Genomic DNA, 25,306 nt, shown 5'->3' on the forward strand with positions numbered 1-25,306 from the left:
TTTCTCTTTAGCAGGAAATAGTTTGTATACTAAAATAATCATTTTAAGTTAATTGACAAAACAAATATTAAAGTAAATAGAAGTTGACAGAACTGTAACAGTAAAGCTTTATTGAGCTGCTGCTTTGTACTAGGCACTTTGTTGCTTTCTCATAACAACTCATTGAGGTAGGTAATATAGGTAATGTTAGATTAAAAGTTAATACACTGTAGTGTTTGTAAGTAATTTACTGATCTGGGTCTCAGTTTCCTTCTCTGTGAAACAAAGATGATATTATTATTTGTCTCTTAGAAACATTAACATCTCTTAAGAAGTAATTAAAGAATTAGTATGTAAAAGTCTCTGAGAAATACGCCTGGCACTTCTGATAAGCACTGCATACATGTGAAGATTATTACTTGTTAGTTATCTTAGGTTTACAGGAGTTGGTTCAAGTCTCACACCTGTTGGGTGACAGTGCCAGGTATCAGCACAGTCTGACTCCAGAACCCCCTTAACCACTCTGTTTCACTTCATCTCAACCAGTAGGAATTTATCTCATCCTTTTGCACACAGGCTCTAAGTTAATGGTCTTGTTGTGATCATAAGAGAACTATAATTCATTTCAGCACTCATACCTGGTGTTTGAAATACAGAAGATCTAAAATATGCAGGTAAAATTTCACTTCAGTGAGATATGAGAGAGCTTCCCTGGTGGCTCAGTCGGTAAAGAATCTGCCTGCAATGCAGGAGATCTGGGTTCAATCCCTGGGTCAGGAAGATCCCTTAGAGAAGGAAATGGCAACCCACTCCAGTATTCTTGCCTGGAGAATCCCACGGACTGAGAAGCCTTGTGGGCTACATTCTGTGGGGTCTCAAGAGTCAGACACAACTTAGAGACTAATCCACCACCGAGATATGAGGGACACAAGGATATACATCTTAATTCCATTTTATTCCACGTGTATTTTTGTTTTTTCCCTTTTCTTGTTAGCAGTTAAGTCACCAAAATCCCTAGAAAGTGGAAGTCCTAATTCTATATTACTGTTAAGTGGCTTTAGTTGTCTTTTACTTATTCTGTTAAATTCTCTCTGGCTGAAATTTTCAGAATGACGTGGAGGCTCAGTAACATGTTGTATCCACAGAGTATGCTTAAAATTAATAATTTCTATGATTTTGATTAACCTCTTGAAATTATGTAGTGATTTGTCTGTTTTCAGATGTCTGAGATATTTCAATTTCCCAAAGTATTTTCCTTTAAATTTTATCAGCTGCTTTTTGAATAAGAACTTTGATTTTAGCATTATGATATCTTTATATTACATTCTAGATGTAGTTGAATCTGCTTAATTTATAAGCTTTAAAGGACATCTGGTTATTATTTACAGTTTCTGTAGCGGATTTGTCCCCCACCATTACTTCTTTCTTTCTTCCCCACTGTTGATTTTTTATTCTTATTCCTTTCCAGTAATTTTTTCTTTTTTTTTTTTTTTTGTTTTGTGTTTAGACAGTATAAAGGCAGAAGATACAGTCTTTCATAGCCTTTGAACATAGTAGGGAGGTAGGGTAGGAGGTTCTTGAGAAGGAGTGGACTTTGAAAAACCAGAATCTTCTATGGGGATGAGTCTTGTTTTTACTTGTTTTTGGAACTGAATTCTATGACCTAGTGTATTTACTTTGGGGAAACACTTAAAATGGTTATAATATCAGCTAAGACTCTGTTGTGACAGAAAACTCCATTGAAACTGGCTTAGGTGGGGGCCAGCTAGGGGGACAATTTATAAGGGTTTGTGTAAACTGGTCCAGGATAGGTGTAGCATCAAGAATAGCTGCACGCATGGCTCAAAGTCAGCAAGACTCAGTTTCGGTATGTTTCTTAGTACTGCTTCCTCAGTGTTAACTTTATTCTCCAGCCATGCATGAGCAAAAGATAACTTTAGTCCATTCAGCCCCTAAATCCTTAATCTGAAAAAATTGATTATCTTTTTTCCCTAGAAGTCCCAGCAAAAGTCTTACTGTATCTCATGGATTCCTACTCGTCCACTGCCCTGTGGCCAAGGGAATGTGAGGTTCAGATTGTCTGGGACAGAGCCGTGTACCCAGCTTTCGAGTTTGAGGATTAGTCAACTACATCAGACACACATAAATTATATGTATGTACAAAAGGGAAATGAAGATATCATACCACCTGAAGGGTGATTGATTGATTGTTGGGCAGTGGGAAATAGATGTACTTTGTAGTATCTTTTCCATTTTAAGAGTTAGCACTCAACTAGGAAAGATCAGTTTGATTATTTTTTAATATAATATTTGGTGCTAATTTGAAATTTGTGTGATTTCACTTCTAAATTACTGTTTTAAAGCAGTATGTAAATTGGAATTGTTAGAATTTTCACCTCTGAAGAGCTTTGAGAATGGATCAAAATTTAAAATTTGGTGCTGTTTTAACAAATGCCATACTACTAATTTTCCTATTAGCTGTAGTAATCCAATTTGTTGATAGCTAGTTCTTATGAGATAAGGCATTGTCTTTATGGATTAACATCTTTTTCTAGGTTAACACTTTCTTAATGCTTTAAGCATACTGGGCTCTTGGACCAAGAAGCTCACAAAGAACCATAAAATCAAAGATTCTCGTGGACACTCAGGGCGTTAGAGAGAGGAGGAGGCGTAAGGGGTTATAAGGGATGCTAGTAAAGGCATCACATATTGATTTCTATGACTGATTTTAGTCTGAAAATGAAAACTAGATTCTTACTGAAAAAATGATACTGTAAAATTACTCTTGCTTCTTGGCATCAAAAATATGAAGTGGTAAATGTTATTTACATTTCAGTCTCTAATACAATCATTTAGATACCTGCTTCTAGTTCTTAGGTTACATTAATATGTATATGAATGAATATATCCATCCCCACAGAGCTTTAATATTCTGTAGTCTCTAGGAAATGTTAGTTTTTTCTTTTAAATTTCTTGACAACATAGAAATATTTATACTTTATCCACCAAATTAAAATGAAGACTCCAAAGGATCTAACGTAAATGTATATTTAACATCATCTTTTCCTTTATTATTAAGTGCTGCAGAATGAGGAAAACAGTTTTTATCTTGGAATTTTCAGCTTTAATAGGAGATAGCATAAGCTCATACATACATATAATACAAAGGTTTTATAAGAATAAAAGTTCAGGGGATAAGGAAAAATTTTGTGATTGGAAAAGGAGTATCAAAATGGGTCTTGAAACATTAACAGAATTTCTTTTCAACTAAATAGTGATAACATTAAAACAATTACTGTTTACTGAGCATTTGTCATATATTCAGTTTCATTTTTGTCAAAAATATGTGGTATATGTGACATAGAGAGGGACAGCCATGGCACTTTATATTTGGAAGAAGTTGGAAAGAATTTGTAGTACAGTGAATTCAGAAGACACAGGGTTTAAAACTTAAAAATCGAAGTAATGGAGCTTATTGGGACATATCAATTGGGGACCTTTCTGTTTCAGTCACCATAATAACTCTTCCTAGTGTAAATAAAAATTTGAGAATTATTTCTCACAAAAATTACATTGTTTCTCTGTAGGTAATCAGTGATTTTAATCAAAACTTAATAGTACATGACAGAAAACAACAAAATTCTATAAAGCAGTTATCCTTCAATTAAAAAAAAACTTAATAGTACATACATTGCTTTAGGGGGTGCTAAATTAATCTAACATTAGAGTCATTATTAAAGAAATCCCTGTGACTATATGGATCACCAATATTAGCAGTTGTAGACTGTATTCTATATCTTAGAGAATCAGCAGTGTATCTATTTACTTGGTTTTTATATAGATACTAGGGCATTTTACAAATATAGGATGGTACATTTAAAGTAGATTTTCCACAATACAGTGTGACATTAAATGAGTGCTCTTAGAAAATTTGTAAATAGTCTAAATATTTACTGAAGAACATTTTCATAATAACAAAAAAGGGAATAATATATTTCACGAGCTATTAGACAAAGCCAATTCGAATATGATTTTAATTGCAGTTTATTGAATTACATGAAAAAGAGCCCAGATCTTATAAACATATAAGATCTGAATTTATGGTCTTCTGAGCCTAGTATTTTTTTCATTGAATGTCAGGGGTATATATTAAACTGCCTACATTTATGTTTCTCTACAAAAGATTGTTCTGACAGTAAGTTTAAGTCATTTTCACAATTTATTTGTTGTCTAAAAATTTCCCTTGACTTCACATTTTGTTCTGAATGTCTTGGTTTCTTTTCTCCACCTACACAATATTAAAGGCAAGTGAATCAAGAGTTGCAAAGTAACAGTGAATTTGAGAACCCTAGCCTTTTTTTTCCCCCCAAAAACAAAATAAATCTTTATTATTAGGTTGCTTTTTATTGATACCAAAAAAGAGCTTTTTGGCGAGTGTTCAATAAATGTGTGAATAACCTAATTGATTTAGTGGAATGAATAGGAAGCTTTGCTATTTGTCTTTGTAACTACTTGGCTAGTAAACACGGTGATAGACCAAATGCTGCATGGTCTAAGGTAAAAACAAAACCAAAAAACCCTTAAAGCCCTCCAAATGTATAGATCCAAAGAGCAAATTTCATGTTTGTGTCACAGCCTTCTAAGAGAAAGAACAGTGTGTTAATTAAATCTTATTTCTATTATGAAAAATAATCATGTTAATGTACATAAAACTCAGTGTTTTGACCAATGTTAATATGTGAAAATATCAACAGTGAAACTTCTCCTGAAGAATAGTAAACTGTATGAAATTCAAAGATATGTGTGGAAATTTAAATATATATACTCTACAATAAAACTCCAGTAAGGGCAGGAAGCATTATGAGGGCAAACAAAGATAATAGCAGGAGCAAATTAAGAATTTTTAAAAGCTCATTATAGATATCATATTCAACTCAGTCTGTAAATTTTATGTTAAAAGGTTGAAAAGGTAAAGTTTTAGGAGATTTTAGATTAAAAGGTAAAATTTTAGGAAATTTTTGAGGTCCGATAAAAAGATACTCTGTAGTTGGAGAGGAAAGATAAAGAAGTGTTGGTGGCAATTAAAATGTATACAGTACTTTTAAAAGGACATTTGAAATCTGATCACTTAGCCTTAAATGCACAGAAGTGTATCATGTATAGGTTTATTTGCTTGTAAGGCCATTAAATGGTTAAAAGTAGGAAGTCTCAGAAGAATTCTAGTGGGAAAAGGAGTTTTCCCTAATTTTAAGGACTTCTTTAAAATATTTCTAAATTATCTTTGTATCTATAATTTCTCTTACAGTACCTGACCCATAGTAGGCACTTCATAAACTGAACTAATTACTGTTTTAGAAATATCCATATAAGACAGTATTATTTTGCTGGGCTTTAAAACAATACTCTCCCCACCACCACCTACCATACGCACATACCTTTGTATCTCAGTTTTGATACAAATAGGTTTTCAGTTTTGAATGTAAAGAAAACTGAAATTTTTCATCTACCCAGTCTTAGCTTGAACTGAAATTACTTAAAAGGGAACTCAGTTTAACAGCATTCCTTCTTTTCAGGTGTCTGATGTGTATAGAATATGGATTCTAAATGATATGGTTGGAAAGAATCTGGTTTTATCTGAGATGACTGGTTGGGGAAAAGTCAGTAAACTAAGGTGGAGAACTGCTTTGAGAAATAGATTTCTTTTTGTCTAGTGGTCATTCCTAACAAATGTAGTTAAAAGGAAGCTAAATTCTGACTTTCAAATGGTTAACTGAGGCAACAACCTCGATTTTCCAGGTTAGTTCCAGTTTCAGGTACAAAATTCCTTTGACAACAAGGAAAAGAACTATGGGTAGCAAAACTGCAGTTGTTGCAGTCAAAATTTGATTGGAAATAGAGTTCAAGAAAGATAGTTAGGAGACTTCCCTGGTAGTACAGTGGTTAAGAGTCCTCCTGCCAGCGCAGGGGCCACAGGTTTGATCCCTGACCTGGGAAGATCCCACACGTCACCACGGAGCAGCTAAGCCCATGCGCCACAACTACTAAAGCCTGCACTCGGCAGCAAGAGAAGCCGTCACGATGAGAAGCCTGGGCACAGCAAGGAGGAGCCCCAGTCTCTGCAACTAGAGAAAGCCCACAGCAACCAAGACAGCGCAGTTGAAAATAAATAAGTCTTTTTTTTTTTTAACGAGTTAAATGCCGTTTTAAGTTTTTTAAACTTTATTTTTAATTAGAGGATAATTGGTTTACAATGTTGTGTTGGTTTCTGCCATACATCAACATGAATCAGTATAGGTATACACATGTCCCTTTCCTCTTGAACCTCCGTCCCTCATCCCACCCCATTCCCCGCTCTGGGTGGTCACAGCACCAGGCTGAGCTGGGAAGGAGAGGGTGGGAAAAATTGAGAGAGTGGCATTGAAATACATACATTACCACATGTGAAACAGACAGCTGGTGGGAAGTTGCTGTATAGCGCAGGGAGCTCATCCTGCTGCTCTATGAATATACTTTTAACACAACAAAGTTCCAGAAGGCATCTACTTCCAATTCAGCAGTGTTAATAACCTGACTTACTTAACATTGTTTAGGAAACATTGCTGTGATGGCCATTATCTACTAAAACACAGTCTCCCAACAAGTTTATACAGAATCATGGTCTTTGAAAACTTTTCAAGCCAACTCTTAATGGCTTGGGATTGGATGAGTTTTATGCTTTTGTCTTCCCATGTTTTGTTACTCTGTTTAGTAAATATCAGCAAAGGGTTATGTCACAGCCTGGGCTTTTGCAATATGCTTTAAGAGAATGTTTTTTCTGGTCTTGGTAATCTATCCATGATTGAAAAAATACAGTGTGAAGAGATTTTTTTTTTAGTGTCAGGATATAAAGAGGAATTAGTAATTATTGTCATACTTTTTCTTTATGCAGAAACTAAATTTTTTAAACTGAGGTTTTATATTTTATTGCACAAATATTAAAGATCATAACTGACAAGTGATTTCTTCAGCTTCCTTCCAATCTTACCCCACTCAGCTCCTCGTCCTCATAGGTAAACTGAACTGTAGTAAGGTTGTCCTGGTTCTCAGTAACCTAAAAATATGAAAACCCTGTCCAACATCAGTTGTTCTTTTTGGTTAGTTTTGGCCTGGCTAGTTTTAAATAGCTTAATAAGCATCCTTTGGCTTTATATGCTGGCTAAGTCACTTCAGTTGTGTCTGATTCTTTATAACTCCAATAACTCTCAGGTTTATATACAGATTCTTATTTATATATGTGTCTTCCAGAAACATGTATGCAGATGATCTCACATTTACACATTTCTGGTTTGTTCTTGACCCATGGACCTGAGGAAAAGGAAAGGTACAAACCCATTCCTGTATGATGATCCCAGGGTCTTTTTCCTTCCTTAGGGAAGACCATTCACCTGGGAGAAATTGAATAGTAACATACACAAATGCTCAGGGAGCCCACCAGCCTTCTGTATTCATCAATATAGATTTTCATAAATAAAGTGTAAAAAATTACCAAAACACTGGGAAGAGAATCAGTAGCTAGAAAAAGGAGCCATGCTGCTTGTGTCTTTGTGGGCTTTCTATGGCTTATGTCATCCGTTTCGTCATAATGCGTTGGCATGTATTTCCCTCTTCGTCTTCAGACCTCGTAATTAGTTTAATCTGTCAGAAAGATAGCTCTTTCTTCAAGATAACTTCTCAAGGAACCCCAAAATGATGTGTCTCATGCTAAGTAGCTTCAGTCGTGTCTGACTCTCTCTGATTCTATGGGCTGTGGCCCACCAGGCTCCTCTGTCCTTGGGATTCTCTAGGCATGAATACTGGAGTGGGTAGCCGTTCCTTTCTCCAGGAGGTCTTCCTGATCTGGGGATCAGACCCGCAGCTCTGTCTCTTACATCTCCTACAGTGTCAGGCAGGTTCTTTGCCACTAGCACCACCTGGTAAGCCCTTTATGTGTCTACTCCAGCCTATATTTTTAGATCAAGCTATCCCAACAGTCTACTCACATTTGGCAAAAACCCATTTACCATAATGTAGTAATAAGCAGACTAAAAAAATTAATTTGACATAATATCAAATTTGATCATGGACATTATGGCCAGACATCTTTTGGCCCTGGCTTGCTTGATTGAATTTTGCCAGGTAGAGTGGTAGACAGGATATATGTTTAAATTCAGATCTCAACTTTTGCCGCTTAGTTTCTGAATGACCATGAGCACATAATTTAGCCTAATTTCCTCATCTGTCATAGACAGTTGTAAAGATTGAGTTTAACACAGATAAAGTTCTTACTTGCTATATAATAGGTAATACATGCAAGTTGTTTTCTTCCCTTTCTGAAAGCCTTCCTTAAAGACTTTTGACTAATTCCAGAGAAAAGTTCAGTCTCTTCACCCAGACTCTTAAGGCCTCCTTTATCAGGCTGTTCTTTACCTTTCAGTTCCTGGGAACCTAACCTTTCCTGAGCACACAGTACTTTTTTTTTTTTTTTTTTTTAAATCTTGACACATGTTGTTTCTTCCACCTGAAATACTTTTCCCCATTTACCAAAATCTAGTCTGTCTCTCAGGGCCCAAATCAAATACCTCTCCTTCTATGAACCTTTCCCTGGATGCTCTTCCACCAACATGGAAATACTTTTCTTGAAATGTTACATTATCTATTCCCTTTGACTTTAATATGGTACCTGATTTGGGTTGCACTGATTGGTTTACACCTTTTCCCCTCCAGACTGTGAGTAAATGAGTGGTGGTATAGGGAATCATACCTTTTGCATTAGTTTGAATATTCTTATTGCTTCTGGCATTAATTATAGTAAATGCTCAATACTATTTGTTAGAATTGGAATTGTATTATTAGACTCTAGATGTGACTCCAGATGTATAAAATTAAAAGTAAGGGGATCATGGGCCTCAGTTTGAAAATTACTCAAACATCTAAGCTGAATAAAGTGCAGGGAAGCCCACAATTGTTGTTGTTAGTAGAGGAAATCATTAATAGGCATTTAGTGGAATCTAGAGGATTGGGAGAAGGGTGACTCTTTATAATCCTGCTGTGGAGAGATACCATCATCTGGTAACCTAGATCTTAATTTTCTGTTTTCGGCTATTTAGCCAAATGAGACTGTAATCTAGTTAACACTCAAAATATTTAAATAACACTTCCCTTTATAATAAACTGGAAAATGTAAGTTAGGTTTTTTCCTGAGTTGCATGAGCCATACTAGTAAGTTAGGGAATATGAAGAGGTAGTCACGGGAACCCTCGATTTATGGCAGAATTAAGGGTTGCCTGAGATTTGCAGCTGGCATCTTAAGTGCTGAAGTGTAACTCTTTTATGGGACTGAGTCCTTTAACTTGTGGGATTTGCACTAACTCCTCCAGGTGGATAGTGTCAGAATTGAATTCTGGCACACTCAGTTTGTATCAGAGAATTGATGAGTTGATCTTAGGGGAACACCCTTCACTTGTATTTATTGAAGGTGATGTAAGATGTCAGCAAAACCAAACAAAAATGTCTACAATAAAAGGTAGATTAAAATAATATAAAGTTAAAAATTCCAGGCCTGACTGTGAGATTTTTGTACAAAAAGCAAATTGATTTAGTAAAGTCTTCAGCTCTGTTTGTGAAAACCTATCTATCTTGTAGAATATTCAAATGATTGTTTCCCTCAGTTTCTTTGGTTCAAGAAGTAGTAAGTTCAAGATCAGTACTTGAATGCCACATGCATGCCAGCATCCAGTGATCTAGAGTCTGTGGCATTTTTTTTTAATGTGGAAATGCTTTGTTTCTTTGATAATGTAATAGTTCAATTAAGATATGATTTATATACCATGCATTTGAAATGTAAAGTGTATACTTCAGTGGTTTTTTAGTGTAGTCACAGTTGTATAACCATTATTACAATTTTAGAACATTTTTATCACCTGAAAAAGAAACCCCATGGCATTTAACCATTGCCCCCTCAAGCTCCCATTCCCGACCCCCTCTTCCCCCGACCCTGTCCCAGCCCTAGGCAACCACTAATCATAGTTCTATCTCTGGATTTACCTATTCTGGACGTTTCAAATAAATGGAATTATGCAATATGTAATCCTTTCTGGTTGGCTTCTTTCACTTAGCATAGGGTTTTCAGAGGTCACCTATGTTGTGGCATGTATCAGTATTTTATTCCTTTTTATTGCCAGATAACATTCAATTGTATGGATGTGCCACATTTTATTTATCCATTCATCAGTTGATGGACATCTGGCTTATTTCCACTTTTTGGCTGTTACAGATAATACTACTGTGAACATTTGTGCACAGATCTTTGTTTGAATATGTGTTTTCATTTCTTTTGAATATATTACCAGGAGTGGAATTCCTGGGTCATATGGTAACTTTGTGTTTAATCTTTTGAGGAGCTGACAGACTGTTTTCCAAAGTGACTGCCCTATTTTACTTTCCTACCAGCAGTGGTTGGGAATTTTGTATTTTCCACATCCTTGACAATATTTCTTTTTGATTACAGCCATCCTAGTGGGTGTGAAATGGTGTCTCATTATTCAGGTTTTGATTTACCTTTCCCTAATGGCTGTTGATATTGAGCATTTTTTTGTGTGTAATTATTGATCATTTATGTGTTTTTTAAAAAAGAAATCTCCATGATACGCATATCATCAAACTTTTATTTGTCTAATTTTCAGCTTTTTCTTTCTGGTATAAAGTAACAGCACACAGATAAGGATAGAGCTAGAGGTCAGTCTTGGCCATCTCACATGATAATACTGTGGTACAGGGTATGAGTCACGTGTCAGCTAACTGCTCTTTTCTTTAGTTTCGTGGTATTGCCTCCAAAACGAATGAAACAACCTAGTAGAAGTCAAAAGATCTATTAACTGGCTCCACTACTTAGTACTATGACTTAATCAAATACCTTACCCTCTCTAGATACAGACTTTTCTCATCTGTAAAATGAGGGAGCTGAAAATTGAATAAGCTGATAGGATATGCTTCAGGGTTCTTTCCAGCTTTACAATGTGGTTATATGATACAGGAATACCAATGATATTTTTGTTGTTGTTGCTCTTCTTCCTGTCCCTAACAATGAAGAATTATGCCTTGTTGAAAAATCTTAGACCTCAAATACCTTTTCTAGGATTAGAGTTAGGTGCATTAGGCAGGTAAAAACCTGGGCACGTGTAGATATTCAGTAAAAGCTTACTGGGGAATAGCCAAGGCCATCTATGTGAATTTGCCTTATGGGTTAGAGGAACATGACATAAGTGTCACCAGTGAGGTGGAACTAAAGGATGAAATAGTTTACATACTTGCTGTGGGTGTGGCTAGAGGTAAAGGGCCTAGAAGGAAAGAGTCCTTGACTGTATCCTCAGAAGTATTCAGAAACCTTTAGAGGAGAAACAGGCTCTCAGAGGGAAGTCGTGTTCAAAGGTGAAATCAAAACCTAAACTACAACAGATAAGAAAAATAAGGCATAAGAAAAGAAACATCTGAAAAGGCATAGACATTGTGAGGTAAGTGCACTTTGTTTTGTTTATTTTTCTTTTGAATTGATTTTAAGTTTCCAGGGTACTGAAAGTTTATCATTGGTATCAATAAAACAAACCCAGCCCAACGGAGATAAGTCCCAGAAGTTCAGATATTGTGGGTGAAGACAAGGAAGTTTGACACCTGTAAGCCAAGGCAGATTGGGGAGAAGGGTGGGGAAAGGTTACTGAGGTGTTAAGGTCCATTTGTCAGAGTTTGGTAACTTTGATTCCTACCAGTTAACAAAACTACTTAATGTTTTGTTTTTGTATTTGACTGGGCTTCCCCAGTGGTTCAGTAGTGAAAGAATCCGCCTGCAATGCAGGAGATGCGAGTTCCATCCCTGGGTCGGGAAGATCTCCTGCAGAAGCAAACGGCAGCCCACTCCAGTGTTCTGCCTGGGAAATCCCATGGACACAGGAGCCTGGCAGGCCTACAGTCCATGGGGTTGCAGGAGTCAAACACAACTTAGCGACTAAACAACAAACAATGAGATATTACTGAATCAGACATCATTGTAAATAAAAAATAAACCACATGTAAAAAGGAAAAAAAGTTCATAGAGAAAAAAAAACCCCAGATAACTAGTCAGTTCAGATTGGGAAAGAAAAGCTTAAAAATTTAATTCTAGCCCTTTTCCATTATGAATATGGGTCTTTTGTCTCATTTTAAAATTGTTCATCATTCTCAGTAAATAGGGAGGTTTTGTCTTCATGTTTTCTTGGAGCTCTTTAAGAAAAATATATTCCTTCAGATTATTTGGTATAAACACAGAGCTTGAACTACGTAAGGAATTTTTATACTCCTGATGGTCTGTTTTTAATCTATAAGATAAGTCATGGACAGTGTACGAGCTATTGATGTATTTGATTGCCTTAGGAGGTGAGCAAGAAATAACACTCCCCAAGTTAATAACAGAGTCAGTTTATTGGTCTCAAGAATGGCAGGTCCTCAAGTTTTGTTGTGGCATCAAGTTTAAGGCATAATCAGTCACAACTACATTCTGTTGAGTATGAGTATTGGACCCGTCACGTCCGGCTTCTTGAGCAGTTTCATCAGCCTCGAATCACATGACGTGGCAGGATCACCAAACAGCAAAATGTTAGAGTATGCCCAGATTACTTTGACAAAAAGGTTTCCTGGACTGAGCATGTATCTACATTGGACAAAAGCAGACTACCTGAGCAGATTTACTTCACAGTAACCTAAGTGGGCCTGCTGCCAGCATAATGAGCAAAAGAAATATTATGCAGATTTGCTCAAGAATAGCTGCAGGGGATATGACATAGTTATTGAATGCTGGGTAGCAACAGAAGTAGACTTGTAGCTATAAGGTAGAAGAGGGTTCATTTTGTGGCGATATTATTTGGTAGGTATTAGGTAGATAGTAGATACCCTAATTTACTACTATTTGGTAGATAGTAGGGTATCTATTATTTGGTAGATATTAGGGCTGCCAAATATTTTTCTATAAGTGCATTTGCTCCCTAGACTCAAGCTAAACAACAATTTAATGGGTGAGAGTATAGATAGTTTGCATGTGCAGCTTGTTGAACAGGTATGGACCAGAATTTGCTCTTGTAACTTAATTTAGCATGCTTTAAAAAACCTGAAATGTAATTAAGCACAGAGTAGGTTTATTTTTGGCTGTGTAGAGGAATAACAGGTTCTATGTATAACCCTTCACCATAAGAAAACACATTTCTTAAGAAAAGGTGCAGGGAAATTTGGAAAAGCGGGCAGTAACTCTTCAAATAAAGCTTACAAGTAGGATCTAAAAGCTGCTGAAGTCAGTAAGTAAGGTGCCTTGAGAGGCTGTTTGGTGAAACTTATACAACCCCAACTCCTTCTGAGGACTGCTATCATTTCTCTATGTTCTTGAGCACCCAGTGAATCTGTTTTTAAAGTATAAATCTGGAAGTAAGCATGATCAGTTGGAAATGTGATTGAATGCTCACCTGTTCTTATGCCTGAGATAATGTAGTTTTTTGTAACAAAACCAAAAAAATCTGCTTCGTTGGATAGTTCTAAAAGAGCCATCTTTCTTTGCATATGAGTGATATTGATTCTTCTGTTTTTTTAAGTAGAGTGTTTCTTAACAGATTAAGTATTATACTAAATCTGTTAAAATAGGCTATTACTTTATTATGAAAAGGTAGTTCCGAATTTTATATTTCCAGCATTTTTAGAGAACCTTTATGTAGTCAATTCAGTCAGCCTTTTAAGAAATAGAATACTCCCTTTTGAAGTACCGTATTCCATAACTTGAAATTCAGTCTGTGTTAAAAATTGTTCACTGCTTTCCTTCCTTTTCTTTTGGGATACAGACTTCCTTAGGGAGGAGAGGGGAGAAGTGAATTCTCAACTCAGCCAATAGAATGTAGAATTACATAGTGTTTACCTATTTTTCGTAACACAGGCCCACCCACACACATTATGAGGTGCTTAAGTGAAGGAACACTGAACAGACTGCTTTTATGTGTGTGATTCCAAGTGTAACTGGAAGATGCTTTAGTACTATCTGGATTTTATCATCTGGTGAGAAGGTGGTTTATCTAGCTAGTGGTGATAGCAAAGGAGTAAAGAGGTGGGTGTTCTATGGCTTAATAAGTGTCACATTGTCAGGGCTTCAGGGCAAAGGTAGGGTTGCAAAAGGAATGATTTGAATCATCAGATGGTTTATATTTAATTTTTCCACATTTGGTTTTAGAAATATGTAAAAATTATATTTTCTTCCCTCTTGGGAAAAAGTTTGACTAAATCTCGGGCTCCAAGGGTTTTGTGTTTTTAGGGAGGTTTATGCTATTAATTTTAACCTCTCATTACTCTTAGAGAAATAACTACAGGGATTTACTGCCTGTTTTCTGTTGGTCAGCAGAAAACTAAAAATTCTTCATTTGCAGTGTTTTTCCAATCCAGGCTACAGTATTTAGTGTTTTTCTTTCAAGCTACAGTATTTAGTTTTTAACATACTTTGGAATTCAGTGTTGTCCATTGTTTTCTTCTGAATTGTTAAATTTGAGAATTACATTGCTCTTTGAAGGAAATTGTTTGGTAGCCAGAATGATGGAGCTGTCATTGTACTTTGGTTAGCTGTTGTTAGCTTATTCAGAATTTAGCTTTTTGACCGTAAGTCTCCCGAGGTCCTCTCAAAGAGATTAGACTTTTGAGATAACTACAATTTACTTAAAAATTTAAACATTTTTACAAGGTAGGGAAAATTTATAGAATTTTTTTAAATATTGAGAGAGTTGCTTTATAAGAATTTTAGATAATGTTTCTACCTGAATGTTTTGTTATTGTTCTATAATGTGGTAGGAAGAGATTTAATAATTTTAGATCTGCTGTTTAAGAGGAGGTGAGGCTTCTGCTAAAAAATGAACAGTTTTACGTTCCCAGCAGTGTTCTTTTCTGAAGCATTTTATTTTCATTTAAAGAAAAGGTATAACTTAAGATTTTCTTTTTTTAATTTTGTTTAAAACTGAATGTTTGCCAGAATACCAACATGCTGCCCAGGAATGTGTGTTCATTTTTTATCAGATTTTCTAATTTGTTAGAGGGGAGTATACACTCTCTTGGGTATGTATACAGCAGAAGACAAGAGAAAAGTTGCAGATTAGGAAGAAAAATTGATCTTAATAAGTTACCTACTTGGGTAATCAGAGTGGAAAGAGGAAATTTGTAGAAATATCCAGGCTACATGTGTGTATTATTTTCCTAATGAAAAGAATTAGATAGGAACACCATACCAGGTGATTTAAAATATTCACTCTGCTAAAAAATAGATGTTCTTAGCCTCCCACACACAGTGTCTCTAAATTACTGTTATAAAAATTTATGGGGAAAACATGGTTTGGTCGACGAAAGATCAGATGCTGTTACTTTTGAGAACTTTTCATGAACCACAGAGAAATCATAATATGAAACTTTTGTTCATTAGTGAGATTATAATAGTCATCATCTTTTAATAATGACTTCTCTCTGTGGGTAGCTGACTTTATTGTTAGAAGAAATATTGGAGATTTAGTTATTTGAATTTTCAACCACATTTTCTTTTCCCTTTCCTTTTTAATAGCGCTTATAATGAAATTGTGAAACTTTAAGTTAACTCCCTATAAGAACAGGAAATTGTTATTCATTCGCTAGGCTGTGTCCAACTCTTTGTGACCCCATGGACTGCAGCACTCCAGGCTTCCCTGTCCTTCACTGTCTCCCACAGTTTGCTCAAACTCTTATATGTCCACTGAGTCAGTGATGCCATCCAACCATTTTATCCTCTGTCACGCCCTTCTTCTGCCCTCAATCTTTCCTAGCATCAGAGTATTTTCCATTGTGTCAGCTCTTCACAACAGGTGAGCAAAGCATTGGAGGTTCAGCTTCAGCATCAGTCCTCCATTGAATATTCAGGGTTGATTTTCCTTTAGGATTGACTGGTTTGGTCTCCTTGCTGTCCAAAGGATTCTCAAGAGTCTTCTCCAGCACCATAATTCGAAAGCATCAAAAGCAGGAAGTACATACATTAAATCTAATTTGATTTAAATGTTTTTTCCACTACTGAGAATCAAAACATTTATATAGCATTCAACCTTAAAACTAATTGCTATGATCTTTGAGGTTTTTAATTATATTTCAGGTCCTGTTATGTGTTATGAGCAGTAGAAAACTAGAACTTTATACATGGTATCAGTTATTGACAAAGAGCAGACCATAAACATTTGTTTAGATTCTGAGAAATAAAGATGCATCTCTGAGAAAACAAATATTAAGTGATAAGGCAGCATTACCATAAAGTATTATCAAGGCCAACTTTATATTATTAGATATATTATTTAGTTTACCAAGTATTATCCAGCCTAACTGAATACATTTTACAAATACTTGAATTTTTTTAGCGTTACATTAAGACCTTGAAAATCGCTGGTTTAACTCTCACAGTTTGAATAATTTTAAGAGACTCAAAATTCTGTGATTTGAGTGAATCAAGGAGATGGCCCAACAGAACAAATCCCAGTGTGGCTTTGTGGTTCTCATTCAGACCCGGTGACAGATCCTATGAGGTGAGTATAGTGTTGTCCCCATCTTGGGGAATTGAGTGTTACAGGACTGGTTTGTAGCTTTGAGCATTCGTGAACGACCCTGGGTCCAGCCCTCGTGACTGTCAAGGGCCAGAGTTCTTAGGGTTGGCCTTAGAGGACCCTGTCATAGCTTAGACCTTGGCAAGAGCCTCTTCTTGTTTGAAGAGAATAGTATCCACAATGAAATAATTAATGAATAATTCAGGAAAGTGTTTGACTTTCTGGCTTTTCAGGATTTTATTCTAATTGAAATGTGTCAGAAATCACCCAGGGCTGCTGCTTCCTAACTCTTCTTTCTCCTATCCTTCTTTCTGTTCCCTTTTATAAACTCTTCAGAACTCAAATAAACTAAAATCCTGTTAAAGGTCAGAGTATAGTATAGCATTAAATCAAAAGCTATGATATAATTCCATATACAAAGTGTTTTCTAATAAAACTTCCTAGAGCATTCAGTAGTTAAATTGCTCTTATGTCATAACTTAAAAAAAAAAAGCCATGAAGCATGATTCTGCCAAATTTAGATAAGTGTGTGGATACATCACTAAGGTTCAGTTATTATCACTCAGTCCAATGAATGGTCGCACTTTGTAGTAACAACTTTGCTCACTAAAGAGGCTGTGAATGGGGCAGCTTCACATCAGAGACAGGACAGGAGACCAGATGCTGTGACTTGACAGGCCCAGCATAAGTGAAAATCTTACACATTTAGGTTGTGAGAGGGCTGGAAAGAAGCAAACTTTAAATCTTGAATTCATTTTGATATTAAATTTTTATTAAATTTTGTTTTCCATTTTTATTGTCTTCTTTTTTTACTTTTTATTTTGAAATAATTCTAGCCTTAGAGAAAAACTGGAAAACTAATTCAGTGAGTTTACATATACCCTTTATTTCCTGTAATGTTAGCGATCTATATAACCAGAGTATATTTATCAAGACCAGGAAACTGACATTGCTACAATACTATTCACTAAACTATAGGCCATATTCAAATTTCAGTTTTCCACCATCCTTTTCTGTTCCAGGATCCAATTCCTGATTCTGTGTAGTTGCTTCATCTCCTTAATCTCCAACCTGGGAGTTTCTCAGCCTTTTCTTATCTTTCATGATCTTGGCACTTTGAGTGCTGAGAGTTATTTTGTAGGCTGTCAGTTTGGGTTGGTCTGATATGTTCTCCTGAATAGATCAAGGTGACACGTTTTCTGGCAACATAGCACAAAAGTGATGTGGCTTTCATACATCATAATCAGGGAATACATGGTATCGAAACATTTTATTGCAGATGTTAACCTTGATCAGTTAGTTAAAACATGGTGTCTGCCAGGTTTCGCCCACCGTCAAGTTAGTTTTCCACTTCATAATCAATAAATATCTTGGAGGAGATACTTGAGACTGTTATTGGCCTTTTTAAAATGCATGTGATTTGGTCAGTGTTTTAATAAAAATAAGGAAAACCCAGATTATTCTATTTCTGGGAGTAATCTAACTGTCCAAAATAATCATTACACAATACATTTTGTGGAACATGGACTTCGTATTCCATTTTTTATTTTCATAGGGTGGTATAGATTTAAAGTAATTGAGAAAAATCCATTCCTTTTTTTCAAGTTTAAATTTTATCCAAGGGCCTTTTGAACTCAGTTTTAAAATGATTGAATTATTAGAAACTTCAGATGGTTAGTCAGTATTATAAAAGTTTGTCCTGTATTACAGGGCAATAGCATTTATATAAACTCTTACTATTAAATACACTATAGTAGGAAGAGTTGGAGGGTTTTCTTGCTTGTTGTTTAGTTTCCCAGTGCAGTTCTCTCCTCCCCACCCCCCATTTACTTTTCATTTTAAACTCAGTTGTTTCAGCTGATCCAGAGTACTGGTTTGAGTTGTAACCTTGGTTTTCTTTATCTATTGAACCTCACAAGGTTGTTCTGGGATTAAATCAGTTGTTTTATGTAAAGTATTTAGAACAGTGCTTGGCATAGAACCCAGAAAGTGTTGGACACTAAGAAAAAAGGGTAGCAGAGGCATGGGTTGCCTGCTGACTTGAGGAAACGATAGCGTTTACAACGAGTATAGTTCTATCAGATATTTTTTGGTCCGAATAGCTATCTAATCCCACTGAATTTGCTGCTTTCTGCAAAATTTTCTTCAAGACTTTAGTGGTGAAATCTAGGGGAATTTCTGGTCTTGCTTTCCTGAGAAGCATATTATCATTTTAGGCACTTTGGTAAGCTAAAAGAGTTGAAATGCAGGCCAAGCATGGGCAGGCACAATTAAAAAAACAAACAAAAAGAATCCTTAGTTGTGTCCTTTAAAATACATTTTCTAGACGTGGGGAATTAAGTGATCCTTTTGGGGTAGGGTGGCCAGGTCGTGTTTAAGCCCCCACCCCGTCAGGAACGCTGCCTGCTGTTCTCTCTCGGCTGTCCCTTTCCCGGGAGTGCATGAAACCTGTCCCTGCGCTGTCTGGGTGGTCTGCTCATACATGTGTTTTTCTTCTTCATGATGCCAGGAATTTGTCTTAGTGTAATACCATGCTTTTCCCCTTGGATTCCTTTCTCCCCTCTTTTTTTTAAAAAAGCTTGCAAAGTCCACTTTATTTACTGATGTTTTTATTGTTGGTCACTACCAGGCAACAGGATTGACAAATACAGTGAGCTTTGAGGAAGTGACAAAATTTCAAATAATGTCCAAAAGCCCTAGTCATAATTGCATAGTTGCTATTAGTCTCTGCTGGAGTGTAGCTTGTCTAGAGTTTAGTTTACTTTACAGTCTCTTTTCCTAAATGGCTGCCTAATGGCCTCTTACTCATTAATATTTAGGAATCAACCCTACCCAACCTTGTTTGGGGTGTGATCAGTGGTAACAAAAAACCTGAACTATGGCTTAACTTCTAAGAACATCAGTCTTCTCATTTATCAAATGGAGATAAATAACTATACTTGATACAGTTGTGATAGAAATTAGATGAGTTAATGTATGTTTGTTTAATATATAGGCTTCAGTTCTAGCTCTGTCACATAGTACCTGTTTGGCCTTGAACCAGTCACTGGCCTTTCTGACTGACACCTTCTGTTCCCTGTCTGGAAAATGGAGTTCATAAGACATCCCTACCTAATTCACAGGGCTGTTGTGAGGGTCAAATAACCTAATCTTGTGAGAAGGCACTTTGCTGATTAACTTTCTGTGCAAGTAGACCTTAATCTAAGTTTGATTCCGATTGATACTGATATGCCTTTTGATTTAAAAGCATTCCCCTATGCTTTTAAAGCCTGCTTTTAGTTTCTCTGAGTTTGGGTCTCCTAGGTCAAGAAGATATTTCTTTATCTGGCCTCCACAGATTAGCCTTTCTCTAAACATCAGGCTGGGCTTCCCTGGTTGTTCAGGGGTAAAGAATCCATCTGCCAGTGCAGGAGGTATGGGTTTGATCCTTGGGTTGAGAAGATCCCCTGGAGAAGGAAATGGCAACCCACTCCAGTATTCTTGCCTGGGAAGTTCCATGGACAGAGGAGCCTGGCAGACTGCAGTCCATGGGGTTGCAAAGAGTCAGACACAACTGAGCGACTAAGCAACAACAAAAAGTCAGGCTACCAAGCACTGGCCGTATAGCTACTTCTTTAGCCACCCCGACTCCAGTTTCTTTCCTTCAAGAAAGAAGGTTGGTGGAGAGAGGTTGCTAAAATGTTAAAATATTTTAATGCACAGAAATATTAATAATTAATCACCATCAAGATAAGATGATAGTTCTCCCATTCTCATTCCAGCCACTCTTATCAAGTCTGATGAAATACTGAAACTGCAGCTTCAAAGCCATTGCTCTCCCTGTCACAAGGCTTAGTAATAACTCTTTAAGACTGGTGGTTAAGACTCACACTCCCAATGCAGGAGACATGGATTTGATCCCTGGTCAGGGGACTCAGATCCTGCATGCTGTGAGGTGTGGCCAAATAAAATAAAAAAATTTTAAGACGACATCATTATGATTATGGTAGTACCTTACTGTGTACTAAATACTATGAGCAAAATCGGGGAAATTCCTCCTAAAAAAATTGTTATCTCCAGTTTGTTCTCAGTGGTTCTGAGGGTGAGGGTGGGAAGGAAGTTGGGGGATGGAGTGTGGGAAGGTGAGACATTCTCAGGGGTGCTTCTGAACCTCTGACAACATGCAGGCCATCTCCCCCCTCCACTCCCCATGTCAAAATGTCAGTAGTGCCAGGGTTGAGAAACCCGAGTTTAGGGGAACAGTCACTATCTGTGGAAAAGATGTTAATTGCTTTCCCATCAGGATGAAAATAAGTTATCACTGGAGCTGATAAAACATCAGCATGTCATTTGGCCACCCTAAAAAGCAGGGCTGGGAGTTTGTCCAGGAGTGCCCTGTATCTTGAGAAGGGGAACATGGCCTTCACTTCTTTCAGTGCTCCACTGAGAAGCCAAAAGCCACCAACAGAAAGAAAAGTAGTAACTCATCCTCCTACAGCTGACACCATTATTTTGCCTATCTCTTTTCTCCATTTATGGAAAAATGCTGCTTATTAAAATCCTGCTGATGGTGAAAGAAGGAAGATGATGATTAATTTTTCACTCTTAGCAAGAAACTACTGTAAGTTTACCACCCTCCAATTTGTTGGCTCCACCAACAAATGGCTCCACCACAAGCATAAGAAAAGAGTTCCTTTTGTTTGAATCATCCTTTTGAAATCAGCCACAGGGGAATGCTGGCGTAGATGGAATTCTGTTTCATCAGAGATAACATATGCAATCCACATTATATTTTTCACCATAAAAAATTATAACATTTTCATGTTTTAAAACATTTTCCCTTTTCCCCCCAGCATCCCTTATGCCTACTCTCTTGCCCACCAAAATAGGAGTATTCAAAAGTTTATGTAAATACATTCCTAAGGTCTGTTTTGTCCCTTGCTTAGTGTTTGTTTTACTTCTTTTTATTTTTCAGGACAGGAATTTTGTACTTGTGTTTAGTAGGTAGAAAGCAAAAAGGCTTTGTGCAGTGTGAAAAAGAAAAGTGTTATGTTAAAGGAGCAATTTGGACCGAGATTGGTTCCCCAGTTTTCCTTCTTAAGGTAAAACTGACGATTATATATTAGAAAGTCTTTTCCTTTGCAAACACTTGATAAGAAAACAGTTGTATTTCCTGGCCTTTAAAGAACATATGATTAGAATGTTGTATCAGTCAAATTAATGAGACTCTAAGAAACGTATTTTATGGCAAATTACTCATGTTTTCCTAGCCCATACACACACACACAAATAGTGTTCCATAATGTATTTCTTTTAAAATTTGTTTAACTTGAGAAGGTTTCTGCTGATGAGAACAGCATGCTTAATTTTCACAGATCAAACAGACTTCAAAGTAATAGATATTATAGGAAACAGCCTTATTGTCTTAGCAAGATTTTCTCTATCATTGTTTCCAGTCTCATATAGAATTAATGGGGCTATTTCATATTCTTTTTGCTAGATCACTTTGGGATAGGACTGAATATATGGGGTTAGACCAGCTAACTTAATTGAATACCACCAGGCGTTGTCTGTGATTGAGGTATTAGAATATGCTTATGTACATACGCATTTCATGTTCTCAGAAATATAACTTCAGGAATTGATTTTGAAGAATTCTGTATATTATTTAGATTTTTAAAACACAGAGATTATCTACAGAGAGTGAATGCAAGAGTTACTATCTAGCTGCTGGGCTTTGTTTAAGATCCTAAATAACCATTTCTACTGAAGTATCTTATTAGAGATTTTAGATTATTAGATACAGAAATAGAAACCAAGTTTCAGTGTGTTCCTGTGATTGAAATTTTGTTATCTGGTAAATAGCTCAAATTAGACCTCCTAAGGGATCTAGCCAGAGTAAGAATAATTGGGAACATGTTGTTTTTCTTGGCTAATTTGGCCAGAGGCTCTAGCAAATAGAGTGGTGAGTATATGCCAACCCTACTCTTATTACTTGTCAAAGCTAGAATTAGTTCCTGTTTTGCTATAGGGGCAATAGGACTAAATCTATAGTGCTGTATGCACATTACTTGTAAATTCATATGTTAGGACCAGATGGTCTCTCGTATATTTTCACCTCCAGTGTTCTCTTCATTTTACTTTAGTCCCTTCATTTTTAGAGATGAGGAAGCAGATTGGTTTATTCAAAGAGAACTAGAACTAGAACATGGATTAATACTTGCTAGCCATGCTAAAAACTAGTGTCAGCCAGATATGGGCATTTATGTATCATTTTCAGATTTTTGCCATATCTATGTGCTTACTAACCTATTTAATACTGTTGAAATTGACTTCTTTAAATAAGTTCTTTTTAAGGAAATGTTTTGCTGCTATAAATGAAAAACCCCCACTTCCTAAAAGTAGAAAGTAACTCTAAAAAGGAATCTGAATCAGGACAGTGTTATTAAAACTTAATTTAAATTTTAAATTTAATTAATTGATGTTATTGAAGTTTTAATTCTTACTGTTCTTGGTCAGAAGTGTGCCACAGCTGTGTTTTCATGATTAGATGGCAGTACGTTAATTGTCTAAGAAGAGCTCATTTAAAACCCCTGGTTAAAGCTTCTGCTTAAGCTTTTTAAAATGAATTGCTTCTTTAGGAGAGAAGTAAAAGGGATAGACATTCGTATATTGATATACGACATAGTGTAGATTAGATGATCTTGTTATATGCAACTAGATGATCTTGTTATATGCAACTTTAGTTGTGAAACTATAGCACAATATCACAATATTCTGGTTTTATAGAATACTGACACTGATAAGGCTAGAAACCATTTCTATCACCACTGTGGTGCCTTCCTGTTGCTTTTTTGTAGTCACATTCACTTCCCTCCTGCTCCCCCCCCACCCACTTTAACCTTTGGCAACCAGTTATCTGATTTCTGTTTCTGTAATTTTGTCATTTCAAGAGTGTTATATAAAAGAAATCATATATGTAACCTTTTGAGCTTAGATTTTTATACTCAGCATAATTCTCTAGAGGTTTGTCCATGCTGTTTCATGGACCAATAGTTTATTCCTTTTTATTGCTTAGTACTATTCCATAGTGTGGGTGTACCGCAGGTTAATAATCCACTCAGTAAAGACCATCTGGATTAATTCAAGTTTTTGGCTACTATGAATAAAGCTGCTATAAACTTTTATGTACAGTTTTGTGTGAACATAAGTCTTGATTTTACTACCATGTTCTTTGTTCTTTTCTGGTGTTCCAAGTTTTGTTGTTTTTTTTTATCTTCTGTTTAGAGAATTCCTGCTAACCATTCTATTAGAGTAGCTCTGCTGGTGACAGATTCTCTTAATTTTTCCTCATCTGAGAATGTTTTGATTTTTCTTTCCATATTTGCTGGAACCTGGCTGATAGTTACTTTCTTTCAACACCTGCAAAAAATAGGCCACTTGCTTCTGGCTTCTGTAGTTTCTGGTGAGAAATTCATTGTTTTCCCCCTATACGTAAGATTTAGTTCTTCTCTGACTGCTTTCAAGAAAATTTCTTTGCCTTTAAGTCAGAAGTTTAATTGTCATGTGTCTTGGCATAGATTTCTTTAGTTTTATCCTATGTGGAGTTTGTTCAGCTTCCTGAATCTGTGGTTTTGTTTCCCTTTTCACATTTGTTGAATTTCAGTCATTGTTTGAGTACTTTTTCAGCTCCATTCTTCCACACTAATGTTATTAATAGGGCCGTTCTGTAGCCCCACAGGCCCATTAGGCTCGTTCCTTTTTTTTTTCCAGTCTAATTTCCTGTCTGTCATTCAGCTCATTCTTTCTGCCTTCCAGCTCATTCCTTTCCTACGTACCTTCCGTTCTGGGTTGAGCACATCCAGTGAACTTTACATATCTTCTGTTTCTTTGTGGAGACTCTATTTTTTGTTTGTCTCTTTGCTCCAAACTTGTTTGTAATTGATTACTGAAATTTTTTATCATGACTGATTTAAAATCTTTGTTAGATAATTCTCACATTTCTGTCATCTAAACTTCTGGCATCTGTTGATTATCTTTTTGCATTGTTTTAATTCTGTCTTGTACTTTATATAATACGTGGCTTTCTTTTGAAAGCTGGACATTTTCGTTTAATGTTCTGACACTGAATATCATCCAGACCTCCTATTTTCCCTGGCTTTCCCTCACATTGCTCTGTCAGGGGAGTACGGGGAGCCTTCTTTTTACTACCAGGTGGACATGGAAGTCCAGGTTCCCTGCTCGGCCTCCATTGACACCTGAGGGAAGACGATCCTGCCGAATTGGGCTGGAACCCCAGGCTCGCTGCGCTCTCCACAGACACCACTCGGGCAGAGGAGGGGGCACGTTACCAGCCAACAGGGTGGCCGTGCTGGCTCTCCACTTGGCCTGTTCTGACACTTCTCCACAAGGGTAGGCCCAGGGGGAGGCCAGGCCGCCTCACTGTGGCCTCCTGAGGTGGATGTCCCTGCTCAGCACTCAGCTCTTGCTGGTGAGTGCGATGGTGGGGTCACCGTGTTTGCTGTGGTGGTGGCTGAGTAGAGCAGGTATCGTCAAAAGCTTCTTGTCTTGCTAAGGGCGCCGTTTTCTTGTTCTTCTGACCAGAGAGAGCAGGCATTTTGTCACATGTTTGTTTTTCTCTCTGCCAGTGGGCACTTCCAGGTTGCTAGATTCTTCAGCTTCAGATCTGGGATATATTGATAGTAGGCAAAAAGAAAACCCAAAGAACTTGC

The 25,306-nt window shown here is 36.6% G+C and overlaps 1 protein-coding gene across 2 annotated transcripts in view; it reads left to right on the plus strand.

The window, feature by feature from the left end:
* PELI1 (pellino E3 ubiquitin protein ligase 1) overlaps nt 1-25,306 on the plus strand; it is a 53,987-nt gene that overhangs the window by 12,465 nt on the left and 16,216 nt on the right. The window lies entirely within an intron of this gene.

This window comes from Muntiacus reevesi, chromosome 3 (genome assembly GCF_963930625.1).
Source record: "Muntiacus reevesi chromosome 3, mMunRee1.1, whole genome shotgun sequence".
NCBI classification, from domain to species: Eukaryota; Metazoa; Chordata; class Mammalia; order Artiodactyla; family Cervidae; genus Muntiacus; species Muntiacus reevesi.